Here is a 27,562-nt window from a genome sequence, read left to right as displayed (position 1 = left end):
GGGATTTTTCAAATTAGTCAATTCTTCGCATCAGGTGGCCAAATATTGCAGTTTCAGCTTCAACATCAGTCCTTCCAATGAACACTCAGGACTGATCTCCTTTAGGATGGACTGGTTGGATCTCCTTACAGTCCAAAGGACTCTTAAGAGCCTTCTCCAACACCACAGCTCAAAACCATCAAGTCTTTGGTGCTCAGCTTTCTTTACGGTCCAACTCTGACATCCCTATATGAGCACTGGAAAAACCATAGCCTTGACTAGACAGACCTTTGTTGGCAAAGTAATGTCTCTGATTTTTAATACGCTTTCTAGGTTGGTCATAACTTTCCTTCCAAGGAGTAAGCATCTTTTAATTTCATGGTGACTGCAATCACCATCTGCAGAAATTCTGGAGCCCAAAAAAACAAAGTCACTGACTGTTTCCACTGTTTCCCCATCTATTTGCCATGAAGTGATGGGACCGGATGCCATGACCTTAGATTTCTAAATGTTGAGCTTTAAGCCAACTTTTTCACTCTCCTCTTTCACTTTCATCAAGAGGCTCTTTAGTTCTTCTTAACTTTCTGCCATAATGGTGGTGTCATCTGCATATCTGAGGTTATTGATATTTCTCCTGGCAATCTTGATTCCAGCTTGTGCTTCATCCAGTCCGGCATTTTGCATGATGTACTATGCATATAAGTTAAATAAGCAGGGTGACAATATACAGGCTTGATGTACTCCTTTTCCTATTTGGAACCAGTCTGTGGTTCCATGTCCAGTTCCAACTGTTGCTTCCTGACCTGCATAGAGATTTCTCAAGAGGCAGGTCAGGTGATCTGGTATTCCCATCTCTTTCAGAATTTTCCACAGTTTATTGTGATCCACACAGTCAAAGGCTTTGACATAGTCAATAAAGCAGAAATAGATGTTTATCTGGAACTCTCTTCCTTTTCCCATGATCCGACGGATGTTGGCAATTTGGTCTCTGGTTCCTCTGCCTTTTCTAAAACCAGCTTGGACATCTGAAAGTTCACATATTGCTGAAGCCTGGCTTGGAGAATTTTGAGCATTACTTTACTAGCGTGTGAGATGAGTGCAATTGTGCGGTAGTTTGAGCATTCTTTGGCATTGCCTTTCTTTGGGATTGGAATAAAAACTGACCTTTTCCAGTCCTGTGGCCACTGCTGAGTTTTCCAAATTGGCTGGCATATTGCATGCAGCACTTTCACAGCATCATCTTTTAGGATTTGAAAGAGCTCAACTGGAATTCTATCACCTCCACTAGCTTTGTTTATAGTGATGCTTCCTAAGGCCCACTTGACTTCACATTCCAGGATGTCTGGCTCTAGGTGAGTGATCACACCATCGTGATTATCTGGGTCGTGAAGATCTTTTTTGTACAGTTCTTCTGCGTATTCTTGCCACCTCTTCTTAATATCTTCTGCTTCTGTTAGGTCCATACCATTTCTGTCCTTTATTGTGCCCATCTTTGCATGAAATGCTCCCTTGGTATCTCTGATTTTGTTGAAGAGATCTCTAGTAGTTCCCATTCTATTGTCTTCCTCTATTTCTCTGTTCTGATCACTGAGGAAGGCTTTCTCATCTCTCCTTGCTATTCTTTGGAACTCTGCATTCAAATGGGTGTATCTTTCCTTTTCTCCTTTGCTTTTAGCTTCTTTTCCTTTCACAGCTATTTGTAAGGCCTCCTCAGACAGCCATTTTGCTTTTTGGCATTTCTTTTTCTTGGGGATGGTCTTGATCCCTGTCTCCTGTACAATGTCATGAACCTTAGTCCATAGTTCTTCAGAAACTCTTATCAGATCTAGTCTCTTAAATCTATTTCTCATTTCCACTGTATAATCGTAAGGGATTTGATTTAGGTCATACCTGAATGGTCTACTGGTTTTCCCTACTTTTTTTCAATTTCAGTCTGAATTTGGCAATAAGGAGTTCAGGATCTGAGTTACAGTCAGCTCCCATTCTTGTTTTTGCTGACTGTATAGAGCTTCTCCATCTTGGGCTGCAAAGAATATAATCAATCTGATTTTGGTATTGACCATCTGGTGATGTCCATGTGTAGAATCCTCTCTTGTGTTGTTAGAAGAGGGTGTTTACTATGACCAGTGCATTCTCTTGGCAAAACTCTAGTAGTCTTTTCCCTGCTTCATTCTGTATTCCAGTTTTACATTATACCCATAGGTAGAAGCGTAATACAAAGCAGGGGGAAAGGTGCCAAGAAGGAACTGGGAATGAAATTCAGAGAAATACACGGAAAAGATGAAAGACAGAAAGATTTTTAAAGGAAGTAGTGGGGCGGGGGTGGCCAACTTAAAAGTGAAAGAAATGGGAAGGAGAAGTTGAGACAGAATTAATTTAACTCAAGATGATAGGAGGGGCTTCCCTGGTGGCTCAGAGTTTAAAGTGTCTGCCTGGAATGCAGGAGACCGGGATTTGATCCCTGGGTCGGGAAGATCCCCTGGAGAAGGAAATGGAAACCCACTCCAGTACTCTTGCCTGGAGAATCCCAGGGAGGGAGGAGCCATGGAGGGAGGAGCCTGGTAGGCTACAGTCCATGAGGTGGCAAAGAGTCGGACAGGACTGAGCGACTTCACTTTCATTTTTCAAGATGACAGGAATCAGGTACCAACTCCATACTATCTAAGTCCATAGTAGCAATTCAACATACATTTGTTGAGTTATTAATAGAAAAACATGGAGACAAGCAGAGTCTCAGATTATGAGATGACAGCAAAAGTCACCAATGCTAATTTCTTCCATATTATCACATTCCCTTTGTAATATTAAGGACCTTTTAACTTAATCACACCTTAAACTTTAAAAGAACACAATTTTAATGTAATTAACAGCTAACGGCAGTAGAGATGCCTCTGTCAAGTGAACCAAATTTTAAATAGACTTCCTCTAATTATACAACACGGGGCCAAATAGTTAATAAGTTTGCATTGGAAGAAATCACATAATGAAGGCAAATATATTTAAAGGCCAACATGAGGAAATTAATAATCAACTAAAACTTAAATACATTTTACTTATTTTCTTACTACTTATCACATGCAATTAACATTTTTGAGCAATTACTTTATGCTAGAACTTTAAGCATCTATTGTGAATATCTCATTTAATTCTCAAAACCTTATTATCATTCCCATTTTAAAAACAAGGAAAGTGAGGCACTGAGGTTAAGTAACTTATCTAAAGCCACAAAGCTCAAAGTAGTAACATATAGATGTGAATCTTAAGAAATGTGGCCCTATAGCCCAGGATCTTAACCTATACTCTAAACATAAAGCAGAAGTGTCTTATAACTTAAACACAAAGTTTTTAAACACAAAACGCCTTTGTGTTTAAGTTATAAGACACTTCTGCTTTATGTTTAGAGTATAGGTATGTATGTGTACATACATACATAGAACATCTCCTCTACAACTCTGTAAAACCCCTCTAGCTTCTTCTCTGTTTTCCTCTTCCCATCTATGCTTATTCAAAGGGGATACTGTCACCATCCTTAGTCATCCACCACTTATTTACAGTCTAGTAGTACAATGAAGCACTAAAATGAAGTCAAGAGTCCTGACTTTTGGTCCCAATTCTGACTTGGTTTTAGGGGTCTCTTCTTACACAGAGCTAAAGTCCAAACTACTTACATGATCTTGGAAATGCCAAGACAAAATATTTAAGCGGTCCCAAGTTGGTGGTACCCATAGTGCATGTGACAAAAATGAATGCACATCTTCTTTGCTGGGTTGCTCCCTCAAGCCAGGAAGCTCAAGATTCCCAAATACTGTCATTCAGATAAGAGCCCATAACACAAAATGACAGAACACGAGATAAGCCACCATGAGCAAGAGGCAACAGAAATAAACTAAGGAATCACATCCCTAAAGATTTAAGATACCTGAATTAGTAGATATAGATTATAACCTACACACATAAAGTAACTAAGAGGAAACTGGGGAATGAGTAAAAAATAGAAACTATCAAAAGTAATTAGGTAGATATGAATCAATTAGGACTTCTACAAATAAGTTACAATCAAAATTTAAAATCCAATGGATAGGTTAACACAGGTGCAAGGAAACCAATTAAAATGACTATTTCAATAGGCTAAATAGATCTGATAGGGTGAATTAAGTCAATGGAGATTAGGGGATGGTGAAAGTTCGGAAGGAATCTAAGACAACACCAATGCTTCCAGCTTGGAAGAAATCTGTAAACTATGAAATCACATGTCAAGTTCAAGAATACAGGAGTAAGTTTTTGTCTGGGAGTTCTAGATATGATTTTGAGAAATATAAACTATAACCAGATACGGAAGGTTAGCAGTCAACTAAGTAGACAAAACTAGCAGTAAAAAGCCACAGCAGACTCTAAATCGGGAAACCAAAAGGAATGACTTTCTACAAAGTCCAATTGCCCCTCCTTTCTAGTATCAAACCCACAAAGTTTTGCCTTGTTCCTTTTATCAAATCTTCGCTTATCCCTCAAAACACAGCTCAAATCATTACAATGAAAGTATCTTTTCAACTACCATCTTCCACAACAGTCTATTAATTCACTTTGTATAGTTATTTTATCATCCATTAAGTGTAACACTGTTACACAATTCACATACAACTTATATACAGTACATGAGACAGGAACACACCTGACACATTTGAGCAAGAACAATAAAGACAAGTACAATGTACAAGAGGAAATGTAGTAAAAGATGAGGTTGAAGAGATCATTTGAAAGGGGCAGAGGACAAAGAATTGGAAGGACCATGGCTTAGAGAAAAAAATCACCAAGGGAATGAGGATAAACAGAGCCCAGGTATCAAGACAGAGCCCCTGAACAATTGAGAATAAAATAAAAAGAAAATTAGGAGAATGTCACTCTGGTTGCTAAATGAATAAAATATATCAAGAAGGAGAGATGAATCAACTTTGTTAAATGGTGTTAGTAAATAAAGTACAATGAAAACTAGAAACTGACTACTGGATTTTAGCAACAGAGACATTAGTGGTAACTTGGACCAAAACAATAGAGTGGTGATCATCAAAACCTGACTGAAAAGAAGTGAAAAGTGAGAACTCCAGCAGATGAGACGACTCTGGAGATTTCCTATGAAGTAATAAAGAAAAGTGCAATGGAAGCTGGAGGGGAATATGAGGTTGGGAATTTGGTTTGTATAGGCAGAAGAAATTACAGCATGTTAATACACTGATAAAGATGATCCAGTAGAAGGGGAAAGTCTGATGAGGCAGGAGAGAGAGGGGTGAGGGACAACGTTTTCAAATGGCAAGAGGGAAAGAATTTGGTGTGCAACTAAAGAGACTGGCCTTAGACGGAAGCACAGACATCTAGGGAATATATAGGCACAGGCAAGGAGGTAGATCCAGTGTATAAGTTTGTGTAAATTATCCTCCTGATGCTACTATTTTCTTAATGAAATGGGAAAGTTATTAGTTCAGAGTAAGGGTAAAAAAGGGGGCACTGTCGGTCCTATAAAATACATTTTAATTATTATATGGCTAATATTTTATTTATAAATTTTGCTCACTTTATTCTCCACTTAAATTTAAAACCTGGAATGGAGAACACAAGATGTTTATCGGTACTGGACAAATAGATACACTGACTTTAAATGAATCTATGATCTAGCTGATTAAGTACCTCAGATCAGATCAGTCACTCAGTCGTGTCTGACTCTTTGCGACCCCATGAATCGCAGCACACCAGGCCTCCCTGTCTATCACCAACTCCCCGAGTTCACTCAGACTCACGTCCAACGAGTCAGTGATGCCATCCAGCCATCTCATCCTCTGTCGTCCCCTTCTCCTCTTGCCCCCAACCCCTCCCAGCATCAGAGTCTTTTCCAATGAGTCAACTCTTCGCATGAGGTTAAGTACCTATAGAGCATCCAAAACAGAGCATAGGACTTGCCCGGTGGTCCAGCGGTTAAGAATCCGCCTGCTAATGCAGGGAACGAACACAAGTTCAATCCCTGGCCCAGGAAGATTCCACATGCTATGGGGAAACTGAGGCTGGCACCACAACTACTGAAACCCACACGCCCTGGAACCCATGCTCCACAACAAGAGAGCGGCCAGAGAGGAGTCCAGCCCTGCGCAGCTAGAGCGAGCCAATGCGCAGCAACAGAGACCCAACAGAACCAAACAAAAGAGACACCACAACTTTAAAAACTAAAACAGGGTATAAAAACCGAACCTGAGTGTCAATGAGATCTACTCTTCCAGCTCAAGCACCATGCCTACAGATAGTTCTCCTCTTCCTAAAATCCTAGAGCATTTATTTTTATGTACATGTTCACAGAATTCTATGGGACAGGGCATAATAGTCTAGCAATTATAGAAACATAATATATTGCAGTGCAACGAAGATAAATGAAGGGAGAATAATAGAACTCAAAATCTAAAATAGATCCAAACTGATTTTTTTAATTTAGTTTATTGTAAATTATTTCAAATCAGTAGAGGAAAGGCTTGATCATTCAGATCAAATAAAGACATCCAGACAACTTAAAAAAATGTATAAAGTACTTCAAGAAAACACAAGAAAATAAGTGAATTCATCTTATATATTGCATAGCTGAAAAAGTTTAAAAGTTTACAAGTGTATTAAATCTACAATAAAATTTTTTTAAAACTTGATTCTACAAACCAATAAAAAAAAACAAATTAATCAATTCCTGAAAAGGCCATCAAAATACAAAAACTTATCTAAATTTCTATTCTCTAGTTTGTCACTACAACAAAATTATAACCGCCCCAGGGTCCATAATACAAGTATACAATTATCTTTTACAACAAGAGGAAAAGATTCAAACCAATCAAAAGATAAAATACTTTAACAAAGCAAACACTGAGTTGCCTAACATGGGAACTTCATTTACAACTTCCTAAAATTAACCTAACAGACTACACTGGAATCTTAAAGCTGAGGTGCAATTCCTCCTTGTATACTGCAACACATACTTATTTCTATGACTCACACCTTATTAACACATCCCTTAAATTATTTCAGCAATACCCAATCTAGAGTACTGCTACCCCAATCTGAAACAAATCCAACTAAAGCCAGAGATGAGTGATGAAATTCAATTTCTCCATTAGGTATCATGTCACAACACATGAAACTTCTATTGGTTCTCTTTTAACCATTCATTGTTTTCCCTTTAATACAAGACTAGATAAATCAGTTTGAACAGCTTCTCCAAAAAACTGAAATGGATCTGCATAGCTGGTAGCTTCTGAGAGTTATGCCAGTCCTTCAGATTTTTGCTTATCCATCAAGCCCCAACTAGTCCATTTTCTCAGGAAAAGACACTGTTCATTTTAAAACATATCCACAGGAAATAACCTGGTTAAGTTTATTCTGTAAAGAAAGCTAACTTAAGTTATACAAATTAAAAGCTTTACTACCAGAAACTTAATAATACATTTAAATAATTAGTATTTCAAATCAATACATAAAATCAGTTTCTAAAGATGATTATAAATCATCAAAATTGTTCAAAAAATTAACATTAGAACATGAAATTCATACCACTGATGTATCTGTAACACAGTTACACCATATACAGAAGACTTCCTTCCCCTAAAATCTACAGTCTTAACATCTACTTCACAAGATCTCTAGGTTGGAAGAGGCCATCTAAGTCAACTACATCCAGCTGAATGGTCAGTGATTTTATGCTTATTAGGAATAAACACCTCCCATAAGTTCCTTCTATAAAGACATTAGAATATTCTTCCTAGTTTTGATCCACAATCTTCCTCCCGTAACTTCTCCTTGTGGCCCTCTAACTGCCCTAAACCTCATCAACTGTGTCCAATTCCACTACCACAAGGCATTCCTAATAACTGATGCATGGTATTGATGAAATTTATCAACAAACAGAAAACATACTTCAAACCCTATCATCCTTTAGGAAAGTTTTGCCAGGGTGTTAAAGTGACAGCGTTTGTCACTCACTCACGTCTGACTCTGTGATGCCATGGACTATAACATGCCAGGCTCCTCTGTCCTGGAATTCTCCAGGCAAAAATCCTGGAGTGGGTAGCCATTCCCTTTTCCAGGGGATCTTACCAACCTAGGGATTGAAACCAGGTCTTCTGCACTGCAGACAGATTCTTTACCGTCTGAGCACCAGGGAAGTTAAAAAGTGTTAAGCTAAAGTTCATCGCCTTCGGTCACTCATCAATGAGGGTACTAAAATGATAAAATAATATATTTATTCTTGCCTATTTCCCAAAAAGACATAATACTTAATATCATTTCACAAACTAAACATGAAATGTAAATGACAAGATAAGAATGTCAAATACTATTCAAAAAACTCCAAGGGAACTATTGGAAAACTTCACTAGGAAACAAGAATGTTTACCTCTTGCCCAAAAACTGCCAAATAAATGTAATATAAAAAGCCCCAAATACGTGAGAAAATTTTACTATAATATCAGAGAGCCATTTCCAATCATTAAGTAAATCTATGATTTAATAAATAGCATCAGCATAAATGGTAGCCAATTTGGGGAAAAATTAAAGCCCCTAACTAAATTATTTATGGACCAAACTTTTAAAGGTTAAAAAATTAAACCATGAAAAATCAGAAGACAAATGTATTTCTTTTCATGTAAAATAATTTTGTTTGTAAAAGGTTTTTTCCCCCTATGTCTCATGTAATACTCAGAGCCATCAAGGAAAAAACGGAAAAAACTGACCCAGAAAACACTGTAAAGATTTTACAGAAAAAATAAGGGACTAAACTCAAAAAAGACAAAGGTCTGGTAGCCTTAACTTACAAACATCAGCAAAAATGTGAGAAAAAGATGAACACAAGACAGAAAGGTTAAAGGACACCTTTACAAGATTCCTAGAGGGGAAAAAGATATCCAACAAATATATATATATTTTATTGCAACCTCACTCATATTAAAGAAATGCAAATTAAAACAATGTTACCTTTTCCACCTTAAATTGGCAGGGAAGGAACATGTGGGAATGAGGGATTACCAAACAGGAATGAGGAAATTTTGGAGATGATGCATATGTACACCATCCTGATTGTGGTGATGGTTTCATCAGTGTACACATGTCAAAATTTATCATATTGTACACTTAAATACATGCAGTTCATTGTGTGTCAATTATACCTCTTATACCTCAATAAAACTGTATTTACAAAATTTGACATGAACTAGGAAGTATGAAAACCAGTATTCTCAGGTAGTGCTAACTTGGTTATAACTAATGCAATCTCCTAGACAGATATAAGAATAATGCATACTCTTCAATAGAGAAAACTCCTTCTCTGGTAGTTTATTGTAATCACACAAATACAAAGACACACTAAAAAGAGTGTTCACTGTTAGTAAAGCAACTTTAAAATTAGAAAGAACCATATGTCCAACATTAGGGAAATGATTAAATAACCTTACAGTAGAGCTTCACATGTAAAGTGGCAAGACATTCAAAAATATCGTAAATAAACCAAGTATACATAAAAAGCAAGTTGCACAAGGCTCAGATGGTAAAGAATCTGCCTGAAATGCAGGAGACCCAGGTTTTGATCCCTGGGTGGGGAAGATCCCCTGGAGAAGGAAATGGCAACCCACTCCAGTATTCTTGCCTGGAGAATTCCACAGACGGAGGAGTCTGGTAGGCACAGTCCATAGGACACAACTGAGCGACTATCACTACTACATACAGAGAAAATTCCCTTTTAAGTAACACAGTCATGCCCATACATGCTTAGAGAGCTCCTGAAAGGACACAACAGAAGCCATTAACTCTATGGTGACTTCTGGGTACGTGTCTGGTAACTTTTCATCTTAAATCTTTCAGAATGTTTACATTGTTTCCGCTGTGCGTATATTATTTTCATAATATAATTTAAGCTTAAACTGAATTCACTGTATTTTTAAATTATAAATTAAACCATGATTTTAAAGCTAATTTAAGGACTCTATTTCTTAAATTGGAAGTGAAAACTCTTTCAATTAAACGTTACAGAAGTTGCTTGGAAATAGACATGTTTTCTGGAAATTAAGGGAAATCCTGGGAGAGAGGAAATATGATATAGGAACTGAAAGTATTAATGGCCACTCAAGATTATCACAGGAAACACAAGGCTATAAGTTGGGGAAGTAGAAATGAGACAGGTACATAAAACTGGGACTTTTTAAGGGGTCCAAGTCAGCAAATGGCAACCCTCTCCAGTATTTTTGCCTGGAAAATCCCATGGAGAGAGGAGCCTGGTGGGCTCCCAATAGTCCACAGAGTCCCAAAGAGTCAGACACAACTGAGTGACTATATACATTATACACTCCAAGTCAGCAAAGGGTAAACTAAAGGAAAAGAAATGTCCATACTTCACACAAGGAAAAGAGAGAGCTTGCCTCCTTCGCCTACCACCCAACGGTTACACAAAAAGCTTTCATTAAGACTTTATAAGAGATGGGGCTTCCCTGGTGGTTCAGTGGTCAGGAAGCCACCTTCTAAGGCAGGGAACACAGGTTCAATCTCTGATGGGGAACTAAGGCCCTACACGTCACGGGGCAACTAAACCCTCACATCACCACTAGTGAGCCCTCAGGCCACAGCCGGAGAGCCCACACGCCACAACTACAGAGCCCACGAACTCTGGAACCCTCATGCCACAACTAGACCGCTGCACTCTACAGCCCATGTGCCACAACTAGAGAGAAGCCCAAAAGCTGCAATAAAGAGCCCACATAAGGAAAAAAAGACCCACGTGTCACAAGAAGGACTCAACACAGACAAAAACAAACATGTTTTTTTTTTAATCAAATTAAAAAAAAAAAAGATTTTATAGAACAGCCAAAATGGTGGAGTAGAAAGACCCTAAATTCACCTACCCTCATGAGCACACCAAATTCACAACTACTTGTAGAACAACCATCAATGAAAAAAACTGGAAACTACCCACAAAGATTTTCTATAACTAAAGACGTAAGGGCTTCTTCCCTGGTGGCTCAGACTGTAAAGAATCTGCTGCCAATACAGGAGACCCGGGTTTGATCCCTGGGTCAGGAAGATCCCCTGTAAAAAGGAATGGCTACCCACTCCAGTATTCTTTTCTGGAAAATTCCATGGACAGAGGAGCCTGGTGGGCTCCAGTCCAAAGGCACAGAGAAGGAACTACAGCGAGATCGGTAGGAGGAGCGGAGTTATGATACAATCAAATCCCATAATGTTCTGGGTGGGCAACCCACAAACTGGAAAATAACTGTATTGCAAAGGTTCTCCCAGAGGAGTTAAGAGTTCTTAGCCCCATGTCAAGGTTCTGGCAGTAGGTAGATGAGCCATCCAGAGGCCTTGGCTTTGAAGACCAATAGAGCTTAACTGCAGGAGCCCCCTGGGACTGGAGGAAACTAAAAACTTCATTCTTAAAGGCTGCACACAAAATCTCATGTGCACCAGGATCCAGGGCAAAAGCAGAGTTGATGGGAGCTAGGCTCAGACCCACCTGTCAGTCTTAGAGAGTCTATGAGAGAGGCAGGGGGCAGCTTCAGGGGGAGGTGAGGGGAGCGTATCTAAGAAAAAGAATCAGACTTAAAACCTATGGTAACAGTGCTATAGCTTTATAGAAGCCCTAAGCCTGGAGAGGAAAAAGGGCAAAAATCCAGCCTCACAGCAAATTTGAAATTAAAAATAATCCCTTAATATCAAATATCAAGCCAGTATTCACATCTCCCCAACTGCTGTGTAAATATTTTTTCAGTTATTCTGTATTGAATGATGTTTATTTCTTGTCTCCTTTCATTTGTCATCCCTTTATCTATTATTCAGTTTCTTGTAATCCGAGAATTTGGGGTTGGAAAAACCAGGTAGTTTTCTTGTAGAGATTCTCAGTATGAATTTTGTCGATGGAATCCCCACAGTGCTAACAAGTTTTTGTTTTTGTCTTTTCTATTTCCTATAAATTGGTAGTTAAATTTAAAGGCTAGATCAGATTTAGGAGTATGACCTCAGTGCAAGACTAAGGCACAGACAGCGTGGCACATTTCCAAAAGTTTATTTATTTGGCTGCACCAGGTCTTAGTTGTGGCATCCGGGAACTTCATTCTTTTTGTTAAGCATGTGGGGTCTTTAGTTACAGCAAGAGAACTCTTAGTTGTGGCACATGGGATCTAGCTCCCTGACCAGGGATAGAACCTGGGTCCCTTGCGTTGGGAGCTCAGAATCTCAGCCACTGGAACACCAGGGAAGTCCCTCAATGTCTCCATGATGTTACCAACTACTGGAGATCTTTGCCTAGACATTATTCATTAGGAGATGCAAAATGGTGATATTCTAAGTCTATCCCCTCTTTCTTTCTTACCTAGAATACATCTACAGAAAAAAACTTCTCTTATGACCTATTTGGCTACCCTGAGATACAATTCATATAAGAAAAGTAGGATAAATGCTTATTTTTCTTTACTTACCAAAATTGTTAAAATAATGTTAGCCCAACAGCAACTTTTTTTAAATTTTTAGCATTACGAACTTGAAGATTAAACATACAATTGACTAGCTTCAATTCATTAGTTATTGTCTTTACTGATGTTCAAATTGTCCCTTTTTAATTTTAGTTTTTACATTGAAGTATAACTGAATTACAATGTTGTGTTAATTACTGCTGTACAGCAAAGTGACTCAATATATATACACATTCTCTTTCATATTCTTAGATTCCATATGGGCTATCAGAAGATACTGAACATAGCTTCCTGCACTATGCAGTAGGACCTTGTTGTTTATCCGTTCCATACACATCAGTCCATAGCTTCTAATCCCAAACTCCCAATATGATGGCTTAATGCCATCAAACCCTCTCCCAGCCCTCCCGCGTGTGTGTGTGTGTGTGTGTGTGTTAGCTGTGTCCGACTCTTTGTGACCCCATGGACTATAGCCCTCCAGGCTCCTCTGTCCATGGGATTCTCCAGGCAAGAATACTGGACTGGGTTGCCATTCCCTTCTCCAGGGGATCTTTCCAATCCAGGGATTAAACTTGGGTCTCCCACACTGCAGGCAGATTCTTTACCCTCTGAGCCACCAGGGAAGTCCCTCCCCCTTGGAAACCACCAATCTACTCTCTGCGTCCCTGATTCTGTTTCTATTTCATAGATAGGTTCATTTGTGTCATATTTCAGATTCCACATGTAAGCTACTTCACTTAGTATTAACACAGTCTCTCGTTGCATCCATGTTGCTGCAAATGGCATTAGTGCATTCTGTTTTATGGCTGAGTAGTACTCTACTATATATATGTACCACATCTTCTTTATCCATTCTTCTGTTGGTGGACATTTAGATTGTTTCCATGCCTTAGCTGTTGTGAATACTGCTGCTATGAGCATACAGGTACATGTATCTTCTTGAATTATAAGTTTGCCTGGATAGGCCCAGAAGGGGGACTGCTGGGTCACACGGTAATCCTATTTTCAGTTTTCTGAGGAACCTCCATATTCTTTTCCACAGTGCCTGCAGTAACTTACATTCCCACCAACAGTGTAAGAGGATTTTCTTTCCTCTAGAAATTTTTTAATAATTATATAAAATATATACATGGTTCCAGAATCAAGTATGAAGCAAAAGGGAAATTCAGAGCATAAACTGTACCCCTGTGCTCTTCTTAGGCTTCCCTCGTGGCTCAGATGGTAAAGAATTTGCCTGCAATGCAGGAGACTCAGGTTTGATCCCTGGCTTGGGAAGATTCCCTGGAGAAGGAAATGGCAACCCACTCTAGTATTCTTGCCTGGAGAATCCCACAGACAGAGGAGCCTACCAGCCTACAGTCCATGGGGTCACAAAGAGTTGGACACAACTGAGCTGCTTGCTTTGACCCATAGATTTTTCTGTGCTCTTCTACTCTATATTCCTCTCCATTATAGGAAACTGTTGTTTTAGATTTCATTCAATACTCCCCTAAACATGAGATCTCTCTACACATACACACACACCCTTACCTCCCTCTTTCTCAGTATATGATTTCATCTTAGAAACACTTCTATCCACCTTGCTTTCTCTTTTTAACTGTTTCAGAACAAACCTAGCTTGCAACTAGATGAAGAGTAAGCCAGGTAGAAACAGTTAAAAAAATAATAATTTTGAGGTGGGGGATGGAAAAAAGGTTTAAAAAAAAAAAAAAAAAACTCCACTCAAAATGTACTCAATAAATAAATAAACCAAAACACAGGAAGAAATTTAATAATGTGGGGAGGAAAAAAAAATCAATAAAAACATGAATTCACACCAGATGGTATTAGTTTATGTAACAGTCTGACAAAGATTTTTAAATTTGAGCATGTTGAAGCTGTCAGAGTGATAAAGGAATCTTTTTACAAAATAGCAAAAAGATTATAAAACAAAAACTGAGACAAATGAAACAGGCAGGTGTATATGAAAAAGCAACTCCAAATCTAAGAAATGAAAATTGTAAATACTGCCATGTAGGCTCAACAGACAGAATAAACTCTAAACGGACAGAAGCAGAAGAAAAACATAAATTGCTACCCTAGTACAAGGCATAGAAAAATAAACAGAAAAAAAACTGAAAGAACAATTAAAATACACAGAAGATAAACTAACAGACTCTAACATAGGTCAACCAAAAGAGAAGAAACTTGAGAAGTAACTGAAGTAAGTAAGAAGTAAGAGAAGTAAGAAGTAAGAGAAGTAATGGGAGTTATTAACATATTTAAAGAGCCGAGAATGTTCCAAAACTGAGAAAGATATGAATCCTCAGATTGTATGTATACTCCGAGCTGGATACAGAGAAATAGGTCTACATTCACAGTGCATTACAATATAACCATAAAATATCAAGCACAAACAGTTGCAACTTTAAGAAAATAACTAACCAGACTACTTCACAACAAATGTCCTTAATAACTTCAGAAAACCACATGCAAACAATGGTATCACTGAAATGTTTACAAATTTTTAACTTCATATGGGGGTTGGGGGAGAGTGAAGACTTCAAAGTTTACTAGACAACCATTCATACCTTAATGCTCTTACATAATATTCACCTATGACTCTAAAAGCAAGGTGTGGACAGCACATAATACTAATAACTCAAAGATTTATTTCAAAAGTATCTACTAAATTCACATATTTTACTACTTAAAAAAACAAACTGAAATGCAAAGCAGTGGAATTTTGGAGAAAATACACCAGCAGCACAAAAGGGAAAAAACAAGAATCAACTCCTGAGAAAGAATTATGAAATGTAACATTAAACTTCCTAGGACAACATGCAAGAATATCTTTACAACCTTGAGGTAGAAAAGGATTTCTTAAACAAGACACAAAGTATAAAACACAAATCCTGAGAAATTCTACTAAATTAAAAGGTTTAACATTTATTAACAAAGAAACCATAAGAGAATGAAAAATACAAACCACAAAGTGGGAAAAGACATTTGCGATGTGTGATAAGCAAAAAATTAGTATTCTGAACATAAAAGAACTCCTATCAAAGAGAAAAACAAGGACTTTCCCTAAGTTCAGTTCAGTTCAGTCATGTCCGACTCCTTGCGACCCCATGGACCGCAGCACACCAGGCCTCCCTGTCCATCACCAACTCCCGGAGTTTACTCAAACTCATGTCCATGGAGCCGGTGATGCCATCCAACCATCTGATCCTCTGTCATCCCCTTCTCATGCCTTCAATCTTTCCCAGCATCAGGGTCTTTTCAAATAAGCCAGCTCTTCACATCAGGTGGCCAAAGTACTGGAGTTTCAGCTTCAACACCAGTCCTTTCAATGAACACCCAGGACTGATCTCATTTAGGATGGACTGGTTGGATCTCCTTGCAGTCCAAGGGACTCTCAAGAGTCTTCTCCAATACCACAGTTCAAAATAATCAATTCTTTGGTGTTCACCTTTCTTTATAGTCCAACTCTCACATCCATACATGACCACAGGAAAAACCATAGCCTTGACTAGACGGACCTTTGTTGGCAAAATAATGTCTCTGCTTTTCAATATGCTGTCTAGGTCAGTCATAACTTTCTTCCAAGGAGTAAGCGTCTTTTAATTTCATGGCTGCAGTCACCATCTGCAGTGATTTTGGAGCACAGAATAATAAAGCCAGCCACTGTTTCCACTGTTTCCCCATCTATTTGCCATCAAGTGATGGGACTGGATGCCATGATCTTAGATTTCTGAATGTTGAGCTTTAAGCCAACTTTTTCACTCTCCACTTTCAATTTCATCAAGAGGCTCTTTAATATCTTCATTTCCTGCCATATGGGTGGTGTCATCTACATATCTGAGGTTATTGATATTTCTCCTGGCAATCTTTATTTCCAGATTGTGCTTCATCCAGCCCAGGGTTTCTCATGATGTACTCTGCACGGAAGTTAAATAAGCAGGGTGACAATATACAGCCTTGACGAACTCCTTTCCAGATTTGGAACCAGTCTGTTGTTCCATGTCCAGTTCTAACTGTTGCTTCCTGACCTGCATACAGGTTTCTCAAGAGGCAGGTCCGGTGGTCTGGTATTCCCATCTCTTTCAGAATTTTCCACAGTTTATTGTGATCCACACAGTCAAAGGCTTTGGCATAGTCAATACAGCAGAAATAGATGTTTTTCTGGAACTCTCTTGCTTTTTCCATGATCCAGCAGATGTTGGCAATTTGATCTCTGGTTGCTCTGCCTTTTCTAAAACCAGCTTGAACATCTGGACATTTACGGTTCACGTATTGCTGAAGCCTGGCTTGGAGAATTTTGAGCATTACTTTACTAGCATGTGAGATGAGTGCAATTGTGTGGTAGTTTGAGCATTCTTTGGCATTGCCTTTCTTTGGGATTGGAATGAAAACTGACCTTTTCCAGTCCTGTGGCCACTGCTGAGTTTTCCAAATTGGCTGGCATATTGCATGCAGCACTTTCACAGCATCATCTTTTAGGATTTAAAAGAGCTCAACTGGAATTCCATCACCTCTACTAGCTTTGTTCATAGTGATGCTTCCTAAGGCCCACTTGACTTTGCAGGATGTCTGGCTCTAGGTGAGTGATCACACCATCGTGATTATCTGGGTCGTGAAGATCTTTTTTGTACAGTTCTTCTGCGTATTCTTGTCACCTCTTCTTAATATCTTCTGCTTCTGTTAGGTCCATACCATTTCTGTCCTTTATTGTGCTCATCTTTGCATGAAATGTTCCCTTGGTACCTGGGATTTTCTTGAAGAGATCTCTAGTCATTCCCATTCTATTGTTTTCCTCTATTTCTCTGCACTGATCACTGAGGAAGGCTTTCTTACCTCTCCTTGCTATTCTTTGAAACTCTGCATTCAAATGGGTATATCTTTCCTTTTCTCCTTTGCTTTTCACTTCTCTTCTTTCCACAGCTATTTGTAAGGCCTCCTCAGATAGCCATTTTGCTTTTTGGCATTTCTTTTTCTTGGGGATGGTCTTGATCCCTGTCTCCTGTCCAATGTCACAAACCTCCGTCCACAGTTCATCAGGCACTCTATCAGATCTAGTCCCTTAAATCTATTTCTCACTTCCACTGTATAATCGTAACGGATTTGATTTAGGTCATATGTGAATGGTCTAGTGGTTTTCCCTACTTTCTTCAATTTCAGTCTGAATTTGGCAATAAGGATTTCATGATCTGAGCCACAGTCAGCTCCCGGTCTTGTTTTTGATGACTGTATAGACCTAGTAGGCAGGAATCTGCCAGCCAACGCAGGGGACAAAGGTTCAATCCCTGGACCGAGGAGATCCACATGTCACAGAGCAGCTAAGCCTGTGCACCTCAACTCCTGAGCCCTTGCTCTAGAGCATGCGACCCACAACTACTCGAGCCCGTGCGCCTGTGCACTGCAACAAGAGAAACCAGCACAAGGAGGAGCCAACGCACCTCAACCAAGAGTAGGCCCTGCTCCCCACAACTAGAGAAAGCCCATGCACAGCAACGAAGACCCAGCACAACCAAAAATTATTTTTAAAAAATAAAGAAAAAAAACCCAACAGTCATTTCTGAGAAAAGGAAACAAAAATGGCCAGCAAATTTTGGAAAATACATCTCCACTCATAAGCAAAAATGCAAAACCCACAAGATATCAATTCACGCCCAACCGGCTGTCTAACTTTATTATTTACCATTATTATGTAAGGTAGACCCTTAAACAACACCGGAGTGCAATGTAAGGGTCTGATTCACAGATTTTCTTCAATAGTAACTACCTCAGTACAACACAACAGATGCCCAACCACGGTTTGAGAGAAACAAGGGATATGGAGGGCCAATTATAAATTATAGGATGAATTTTGACTGCACAGAGGGTCAACGTCCCTAACCCCCCAAGATGGTCAAGGGTCAACTATATAGGCAAGAATGTGGAGAATAAACTGGTACTACAATTATACCTAAAAACAACTCAGCACTACCTAAAGCTGAAAATGAACCTCTCCTACAATTCAGCAGTTCCACTCCAAGCGCGATATAAGGTCCAAAACAATTCATTCAAACTGCTAATCTCAACACATTAGTAGGTAACAAAAATCAACTTAGTAGGTCTTGATTAGCAATTGTACTTTTAATGAAACAAATTAGCAACACATGGCGGAGAAGGCGACGGCGCCCCACTCCAGTACTCTTGCCTGGAGAATCCCATGGACAGAGGAACCTGGTGGGCTGCATTCCATGGGGTCGCGAAGAGTCAGACACGACTTCACTTTCACTTTTCCCTTTCACGCATTGGAGAAGGAAATGGCAGCCCACTCCAGTGTTCTTGCCTGGAGAATCCCAGGGATGGGGGAGCCTGGTGGGCTGCCGTCTATGGGGTCGCACAGAGTCGGACATGACTGAAACGACTTAGCAGCAGCAGCAGCAACACATAGGGTTTTCCCCCCAAGAAATTTAGTTATATATGTTTATATCTGATAATGTATTGAGTCTCATAATGTGAAAGTTATTTCTTATTTTAAGTAAGAACAAAAAAATTTTTTAAAACACCACCTAGAGACAGTATAGATGCAAGTGCACCAACAGAGCCATACAAGGTATTCATAACAGCATTGTTTATAATAGTAAAAGAAGACTGGAAACTACCCAAATGTCCATCAACAGATAATAAATTAGAAAATATACATACAATGAAATTCCATGTAGAAGTGAAAGTGAATGAATCAAAGTTATATATAACATGGAAGAAAAATATTAGGACAATAAAGTTGAGGGGAAAAAGGAAGTTGCAAATAAACTCATACAGAAGGATCCCACTTATAGTGTTTAGGAAAAAAAAAATACAAAAAAGGATTATACACCACAGTAACTGAAACTATACCCAGAAATGAAAATACCAAATTATACGAGAAGCTTGAGAAATTCACTTCACAGAAATCACGTTCAGCCACCTGAGACATCCAGGTTATGAAAACTATGTAAAATAATTATAGAACACATTTCAAATAAGCATGATTTCCCAATAAAGTAAACAAGTACAGTCCAGAAGCACATAAATTCAACCGGTGTGTGGACTTTTAAAATTTAAGGAAACAAGTGTTCAACAACACAGCATTCAGAACATTGAGGAGCTTTCAATGTAGCTTGTTCAAATTTATTTCAAAGATAAATAGATCTAGACATATGCAATCACTAAATAATTTATGTACATATTTCACTTAGAAAACTTACATTACTGATCAATTAAGATTAACTGCTACTAAGCAGAGAAGTATTTTTGCTGAAATTCGCATATTAAATTTTATTTTCCATCCCCCTCCCAAGAGTCAACTTGAAACCCTTATTCTTGAAGTCTCACTTTACATGGCATTCCATGTAAATCAACTAGTCATGCTAATGGAGGAGGAGGATGGCACAAATGACAAGGAAAGCAGAAGGCTCAATGAGTCCCAATCGTTTGCAAACACCAGACAACTGATTCACTCATTTTCAATGCATGAAGCAGGCCACCAAGAGCAGGTGCTCTGGGACAACCCAGAGGGTTAAGGTGGGGAGGGAGGTTGAACAGGGAGTTCAGGATGGGGGGAACACATGTTTACCTATGGCTGATTCACGTTGATGTATGGCAAAAAACCATCACAGTATTGAAAAGTATTTAACCTCCAATTAAAATAAGTTAATTTTAAAAAAAATTAAATCTGGCGAGCAGTACCTAAGTACCAAAAACACAGTTCGCAGTGGTGAACAAGACAAAGTTTCTGCCACATAATGCTTATATTCTTACAGGTGAAACAGATATCAAACAAATAAATAAATAAGCATAAATTATCAGTTCAGTTCAGTTGCTCAGTCGTGTCCAACTCTTTGCGACCCCATGCACCGCAGCACGCCAGGCCTCCCTGACCATCACCAACTCCCAGAGCTTACTCAAACTCATGTCCGTCAAGTTGGTGATGCCATCCAACCATCTCATCCTCTATCGTCCCCTTCTCCTCCTGTCTTCAATCTTTCCCAGCCATCAGGGTCTTTTCAAATGAGTCAGTTTTTCGCATCAGGTGGACAAAGTATTGGAGTTTCAGCTTTAGCATCAGTCCTTCCAATGAATATTCAGGAATGATTTCCTTTAGGGTTGATTGGTTGGATGTCCTTGCAGTCCAAGGGACTCTCAAGAGTCTTCTCCGACACCACAGTTCAAAAGCGTCAACTCTTGGGCACTCAGCTTTCATTATAGTCCAACTCTCACATCCATACATGACTACTAGAAAAACCATAGCTTTGACTAGATGGACTTTCGTTGGCAAAGTAATGTCTCTGCTTTTTAATATGCTGTCTAGGTTGGTCACAGCTTTATGATGTTAGGTAATAACTGATAATGCAATGAAGAAAAATGTAAAGCTCAGACAAAGAGGACATGTATTTTGATGATCAGGGTTGGCCTTTCCGAAATAACCACTGAGCAATGCCTACAAGATCACATGGCAGTAACTTATAATGCACATACATACGAATTAAGACTGAAAAAATTTCTTATAAATTAAAAAGATAATAGTCTACCTACTGCTTTCTATATAAAATATTTTATAGCATTTGGTTTTAAGTAGCTTTTACTATTTTCTCTCCTTGGAAAACTTGAGGTCCTCAAATTTAAGTCACTAGCTTTCAGAGTTAATCCTCTAGCTCCATGGGAAAGAAATCTTTATAACCTTAATGAAATTTTATAATACCTAACAAAAGACAACTGCACATGAACAGTGCTTCTTTTTTTTCCAGAAAACATTCTTATAAAACAGCTCAATGGATGAGAATGGGCTCTAGAGTCAGAATATCTAGTTCAAATTCCAGTTCCTCCTTTTCTTTGCTTTATGTCTTTGGACAATTACTTAACCTGCCTCCACTGTTTCCATCAAATACCATCTCTCTCATAAGGCTGTGGAGAGGAGTCAATATGATACTATACATAAAGTATTTACAAAGTCTTAAACAGCAAATAAGCACTCTAATGTTAGCTATCACTTATGTAGCAACTACTAAGATAAAATAAGCAAGGCAAATGAGTCTTGGGCAGGTAAATCTACACATACAGTAAGTGGTTTTAAGAAGCAAAGCCAAGTTCTTCGGACTCCCTAGCACCCACACTTTATCCACTTACACCACACGCTACACAATTAAAGAACTGAACAGTAAGAAACTTGCATGCTGCTGCTGCTGCTACTAAGTCGCTTCAGTCGTGTCCAACTCTGTGTGACACCATAGACGGCAGCTCACCAGGCTCCGCCGTCCCTGGGATACTCCAGGCAAGAACACTGGAGTGGGCTGTCATTCCCTTTTCCAAAGCATGAAAGTGAAAAGTGAAAGTGAAGTCGCTCAGTCGTGTCCGACCCTCAGCGACCCCATGGACTGCAGCCTACCAGGCTCCTCCGTCCATGGGATTCTCCAGACAAGAAACTTGCACAGAAGTTTAGTTAATAAGGTCTAAGACCTACAGGTCTCCTAGTTACTACTGACTTTCAGACCAGACTGTTTCCTTGGCAACTTAAGTGACTCATGTATAAGAATAAATAATAATCATCACACATTTTCCAGTGAGAATGTAGCACATCATCAAGGCTCTTGATATACAATGTAATTACTAAAAATCATATAAGTTCTGATAAGTAATTGCAGATGTCACTGAGAATCAAAATAAAGAAATGTGGATAAATGACATTCTCCACTAGTAATGGTAGACAGCTAGGATCCTGTGAGAACTATTCAATATAGAAGCTATCTTAAAGAACCTCTCACTGAATTAAACGACATTTGTCCCCTTGGTTAAAAATACAGGGGCTGGTGTCTACAGAAAGCTAAATGTTCTGGCTAACACCTACTCACTTATATATTTTATTTCTATAAATCAATTAAATGACAGAATAAAGATCAAGCTTTCATTTCTACAAAACTAAGTTAAATCCTTTGGAAGGTCTTAATAAGGATTGGAAAAACCCAGAATGATTTTGAAGTTTGAAAGTTTCATTTTACTTTTTAAAGAAAGAATACTAGAAATCATAGATAATGCTCTTAGGGTATGAGGCATAGCAAAAAGATCAGGAGACCTCTACTCAAAGACAAGAGATTGATCCAAATAAAATGAGAGGCAAATAAAAGTACCTGCTTAAAGTTAAAACCAAGTGCACAGATACCTTGAGTTCTCGCTTTAAGCAACTTTTTAAAAGACCTAACCAATGATCCTAATCACATGGGACAGGTAAGGTCTCCACCACAACTCCAACATCCCTTCCTCCATCAAGGTGTTCCCAAAGGTTCCCAGCCATTTTTCTTGTGCTCTCTGTCTGCTCATAGGAAAGGAGCAAACTGAAAACCACATGTGTCCAAAACTGAGATATGCATCACAGTAAAAAAAAAAAAGAAAAACCCTGCAGGAGATAAAGATTTTAATTCACTTGTAATAAACAAAATTTTAAAAAATCTTTATTGAGATTATGTTATGTGCCAAGCACTGCCCTAAACCACTGGTGTTGTTCATTGCTAAGTTGTGTCTGACTCTTTTGCAACCCCATAGACTGTAGCTTGCCAGGCTCCTCTGTCCATGGGATTTCCCAGGCAAGAACAGGAAAGTGGGTTGCGATTTCCTTCTCCAGGGGATCTTCACGAACCAGGGATTGAACCCATTTCTCCTTCATTGGCAGGCGGATTCTTTACCACTGAGCAATTCTTGGGATCCATCAATAAACAAAACAGACAAAAAGCCCTGTCATAGAGATTACAGTATAGTATGTCTGGGAGCAGAGAAAAGAGACAATAAGCAAAATCAACAAGCAAATTTTAGAGCTTGTTGGAAGGTAACAATCGCTATGGAAAACAGAACAGGGATCACAAGCAGGGAAGTGCAGCTTTAAGCAGGAAAGCAGACTTCTGAAAAACAATTAAAGAGCAGGTATGAAGGAGACAAGTGAATGGCTCATAGAGATACCTCACAGAAAAAGTGATTCAAGGAGGGGAAACAACCAGCATAAAGTCCCTAAGACAGTGGGACTGGAGCCAAATAAGCAGGAGGCAGAGCAGTCGCTATCCTGGGAGAGGCAAGGGGAGATGCGGAGAGTAGGATGATTCTGTAAGACCTTGTAGGTCATAAGGACTTCAGATTTTACGATGCATATGGGAAGTCACTGCAGGATTTTTGAAGAGAGAGTTATGATCTTGTTGCTCTGCTGAAAAAGACTGCAGAGAGCCAGGACAGAAGCAGAGAAACCCATCAGGAACTTAACTGCAGAAATCTAGACAAGAGAGAAGACTGGTTTAGACTAGCCTAGTGAGCAATGGAGGTGGTAAGAAGTGACTTGATTCTGGATATATTTTCAAAATAAGACTGAGCCAAGAATACCAAGTATGAATAAGTCAGGGATGATTCCATTTTCTTTTCACTTGAATGTTGGACAGAGCTGTCATCTAGTACGACAGATTACACTGCACCTTAGGCAGGTTTAAAGAGGAACATGGAATTTTAGTTTGAGTTTACTACTTCACATCCAAAAGGAAATTCAGAACAGGTTTTACAGAACACAGGAGGTAAGTCTGGGCTGGAGATAGAAAAATGGAAGCCATCAGCATATAGGTATTTAAAGCCATGACGTTGGATGAGATCATCAGAGGAATATAGAAAGTAAAGTGAACCAAGAGCACTTCAAGAGGAGGACGAATCATAAAGACTAAAGAAGGAGAGTAATTAGTAAGAAGAGAAACCCTAAAGGCAATACCCTGGAAGAAGGGGAGTATGAACAATTCATTTTGTGTAAGTCCCATGTAGTATGCAAATCACTTTGCTGAAACTTGACGTGAGGTTAAAGTTCTTAACTGTAGTAAAGTGATAGGTAAAATACTAAAATCATAACTTTTTTAAAAAGAAGTGAACTCATCTTACACATTTCCTAGAAATAATAGATTTCCTAATAGAGTCATTACTGAAATTATTCTTAGTACTAAAAGTATGGGCTTTCCAGGTGGCTCAGTGGTAAAGAATCTGCCTGCCAGGCAGGAGACGCGGGTTCGATCTCTGGGTCAGGAAGATCCCCTGGAGAAGGAAAAGGCAACCCACTCCACTATTCTTGCCTGGAGAATCCCATGGACAGAGGAACCTGGCAGGCTACAGTCCATGAGGTTGCAAAAGAGTCAGACAAGATTTGATACAACTTATTGACTAAATAACAAAAACTAAAAGTATACTATTTTACCTATTTCATCTTTTTAAGATAAAACCAATTAAAACCCTATATCACTTTAAAAATTAATTTTAAGAGCCTAAACGGCTTATGCTACAATGTATCTCAAAGACTGAGGGTAGGGGAGTGGACTTTAAAACACCAATTCAATAGCCTGGCATGCAAACGGTTATAAACTGCCATTACTTTTCTCTTTCAAGAGCTCAGATACAGAAGGTTAAGTTAAATCAAACTCCTTAGTCATGATACTAATAATTTTCCCCCTTTCTGCTTAATTTTGTTTATAGGGGGAAAAAGCTTCTATTCTTATCTAAACCAATGTTTTACCTGTGCTTTGTACATAAACTACATTTCTAAGATCAGAACACACAAAGTCATGTTCACAAATACTGAAAGAGGAAACAATGAAACTCAACTTTATTTATTCATGTTGTTCAGTCGCTAAGTCGCCTCCCACTCTTTGCAACCACATGGACTGCAGCACACCAGGCTTCCCTGTCCTTCACTAACCTCAGGTCCTTCATAAATGTCATATTGACTGTCATTTAATATCTAATTATTAGAATGTTCTCCCTACTAAAAGCAGATTAACGTCTATAAACTCTAAGAAGGCTTGGAGTGAGACAATCAAGAAAACATCTGCATCAAGCAGAAGAGACTATGATATTAAAGGATCCGGAAAAACTAAAGTGGAAACAAAATGGTAAATTAATGGCTCTTCATAATGTTGACCCTGATCCCATAAGAGTTATACAATACTCAGTATTCTTTATAATTTTAAAGAGCTTAATATTTTTAAGAAAAAATTTCATCAGGCTTTGTTATAAGTTTCAGTATGAATCTCAGAAAGGTAAACAGAATGCCTCACTCTTTAAGTGCATCTGATAGACAGTTACACTGCTAAAGGCTGCAAAATTAAAAGAGACATTTCTAATTCAATGTTGGAGGCAGGGGGAAAGGATGAATTAATGAATTTTCCTTAGAATCTACAAACAATAAACCCAGTTATTTCTTGTTATATCCTTAAAGAAGAGCAGGTGGGGGGTCGGAGACGGGGGTGGGGGGGGGCCACTTCTCAGATAACACATTAAATATGAAAGTATTTATAGCAAGGCATGTCTACTCAAAACAGATCAACTCAAGAGTACTCTGGTGTTATTCTTGGGACAATCATACCAGTCTCAGCAGCAACTAGTTCAGCCAAGCTGGAAACAGTGATACCATTCGCCTGCTAGGTGAAGTAGTGAAAAGAACAACCTAATTAACCAAGAATTCAAACTTTAAGAGAAGTCCTACACAATTTAGGGTGTTTAGTTCATTCACCTCAAGATGTTTATCTTTAGCAGAAAACGGTTGTCTAAATTTCTCAAGGGTTCCCACAAAGCATCTCAAAAAACCCCATAACTCTGAACAGTTAACTTCCAACTGCAGCTTTTTAAGCAGTGCTTATTAAGATACCTGCTAAGGAATCCTCTCCTGGAATAGGCCCAACCATGAACTTAAGATTCGTCCTTCCTCCCAAAAAGAACAGCTAGTATTAAACAACCCGTTCCTGAATTTAATCAGGGTGCAGCTTAGCTGAGGTTAGGATGCGGCTCCCCGCGCCTGGGGCTGTCGGTCTCCGGTACACACATGCTCCTTCACCACCGACGCGCGGGGCAGCACTGCCCACGTCTGATTACCGTACGACTTCTCTAGACTGCAGGTTAGGTTTTCTGTCGAAGTCCCCAAAGCCAAAAATCTCCTTGTTGGATAACCGAAGAGAGGAGGGAGAATCCGTAAGGAAGACACACCCCTCAGGGAGAGGAAGAATAACTTCCCCCTTCTCCCGGGCGGTCCCCAGATTTTTCCAAACTCTCCCCTCACGCTGCTTTCCCATCCTCAACCGCCCCACTCCGGGGCCCGGGGACAAGCACTGGTCGGCGGGAGGGGGCCTGAGCACGGACGAGCGCTGCTTCCCCAAGCACCCCGAGAGCGGCGAGGGCTGAAATTCCAGCATGGCGTAAGCGTGGCCCAGGGCCGCCGCCGGGGACACGCTCCCTCCGTCCACCGGCCGAGGAGGCGGTAATCCGCCTTCCCTCCCGGGGGCCCTCACGCCTGGCTAAAAATAGGCTCCTCGGTCACCCCAGGGCCCTCTCCCGCCGACCTCGCCCTCGGGAGACGTCCTCCGAGGAGGCGCCGCGGCGGAACCGAGGTCGGGCCGGGGCGGCCCGGTGAGGCCGAGAGGCCCCTCGGAGCCCGCCCGCCCCGGCAGCCGGGCCCAAGCTGGAGCCCGGCGGCGGAGACGACCCGGCGCCCGAGGCCTACGGCGGGGCGGCGGCGGGTGGTGTCGGGACCCCGCGGCCGCGCCCCCCGCCCGGCGCGGCCCTCCCGTCGGCCCGGCACTCCGCGGCCGGCGCAGCCCTCCCCCCTCCGCGGTCCCCGCGGTCGGAGCCCGGGCCCGGCGCGGCCTGCTCTCCCTTACCCTGTGCGGCCGGGAAAGGAGACCGGGAACACGCGGCGGCGCCGGCTCTACAGCCCCGGCCGCCCGCTCCGAATCGCCGCCGCCGCAGTTGCTCAGGTGCCGTCGCGCCGCCCGGCAGGAAACGGGCGGCTTCGGGGCGGGGCGGCCCCGGCACGTCCCGGCGTCTGGGCCCCGGCGGTGCCCGGAGACCGGCCCCTTAAAGGGACAGGCGTCGCCGCCTCGGCCCCCGCGCGCTCTCCCGCGCACTCGGTAAGTCCCAGCGTCCGGCGGGCTCGGGATTCCAGGGCTTTTCTCCAGAGATAACGTCCCGCAGCCAGGTGGAGGGTGGGCGCTCGAGGCACAGCGGAATTCTCTTCTTGCAGGAACCCCCACCCCCCGCGTCCTTCCTCCAAAGCTGGTTTCGTCTTGCATGGCCCTCCTACCGAAGCACCACCTGGCCCCCCA

The 27,562-nt window shown here is 40.4% G+C and overlaps 1 protein-coding gene across 11 annotated transcripts in view; it reads right to left on the bottom strand.

Moving 5' to 3' along the window:
- Positions 1-27,256, bottom strand: part of KTN1 (kinectin 1) — a 112,796-nt gene extending 85,540 nt beyond the window's left edge. For 10 of the 11 annotated variants that reach the window (XM_070797636.1, XM_070797639.1, XM_070797638.1 and 7 more), the window contains exon 1: positions 27,119-27,256. The gene's annotated coding sequence lies outside the window, so the exon portion shown is untranslated. Of the gene's footprint in view, positions 1-26,112; positions 26,266-27,118 lie in introns of those variants that run through there. The other variant, XM_070797637.1, reaches the window with a different exon arrangement.
- Between the last annotated feature and the right edge of the window lie 306 nt (positions 27,257-27,562).

This window comes from Bos indicus, chromosome 10 (genome assembly GCF_029378745.1).
Source record: "Bos indicus isolate NIAB-ARS_2022 breed Sahiwal x Tharparkar chromosome 10, NIAB-ARS_B.indTharparkar_mat_pri_1.0, whole genome shotgun sequence".
In the NCBI taxonomy this organism is placed as follows: Eukaryota; Metazoa; Chordata; class Mammalia; order Artiodactyla; family Bovidae; genus Bos; species Bos indicus.
The sequence above is the reverse complement of the archived record's forward strand: the minus strand, read 5'-3'. Positions and strand labels throughout refer to the sequence as shown.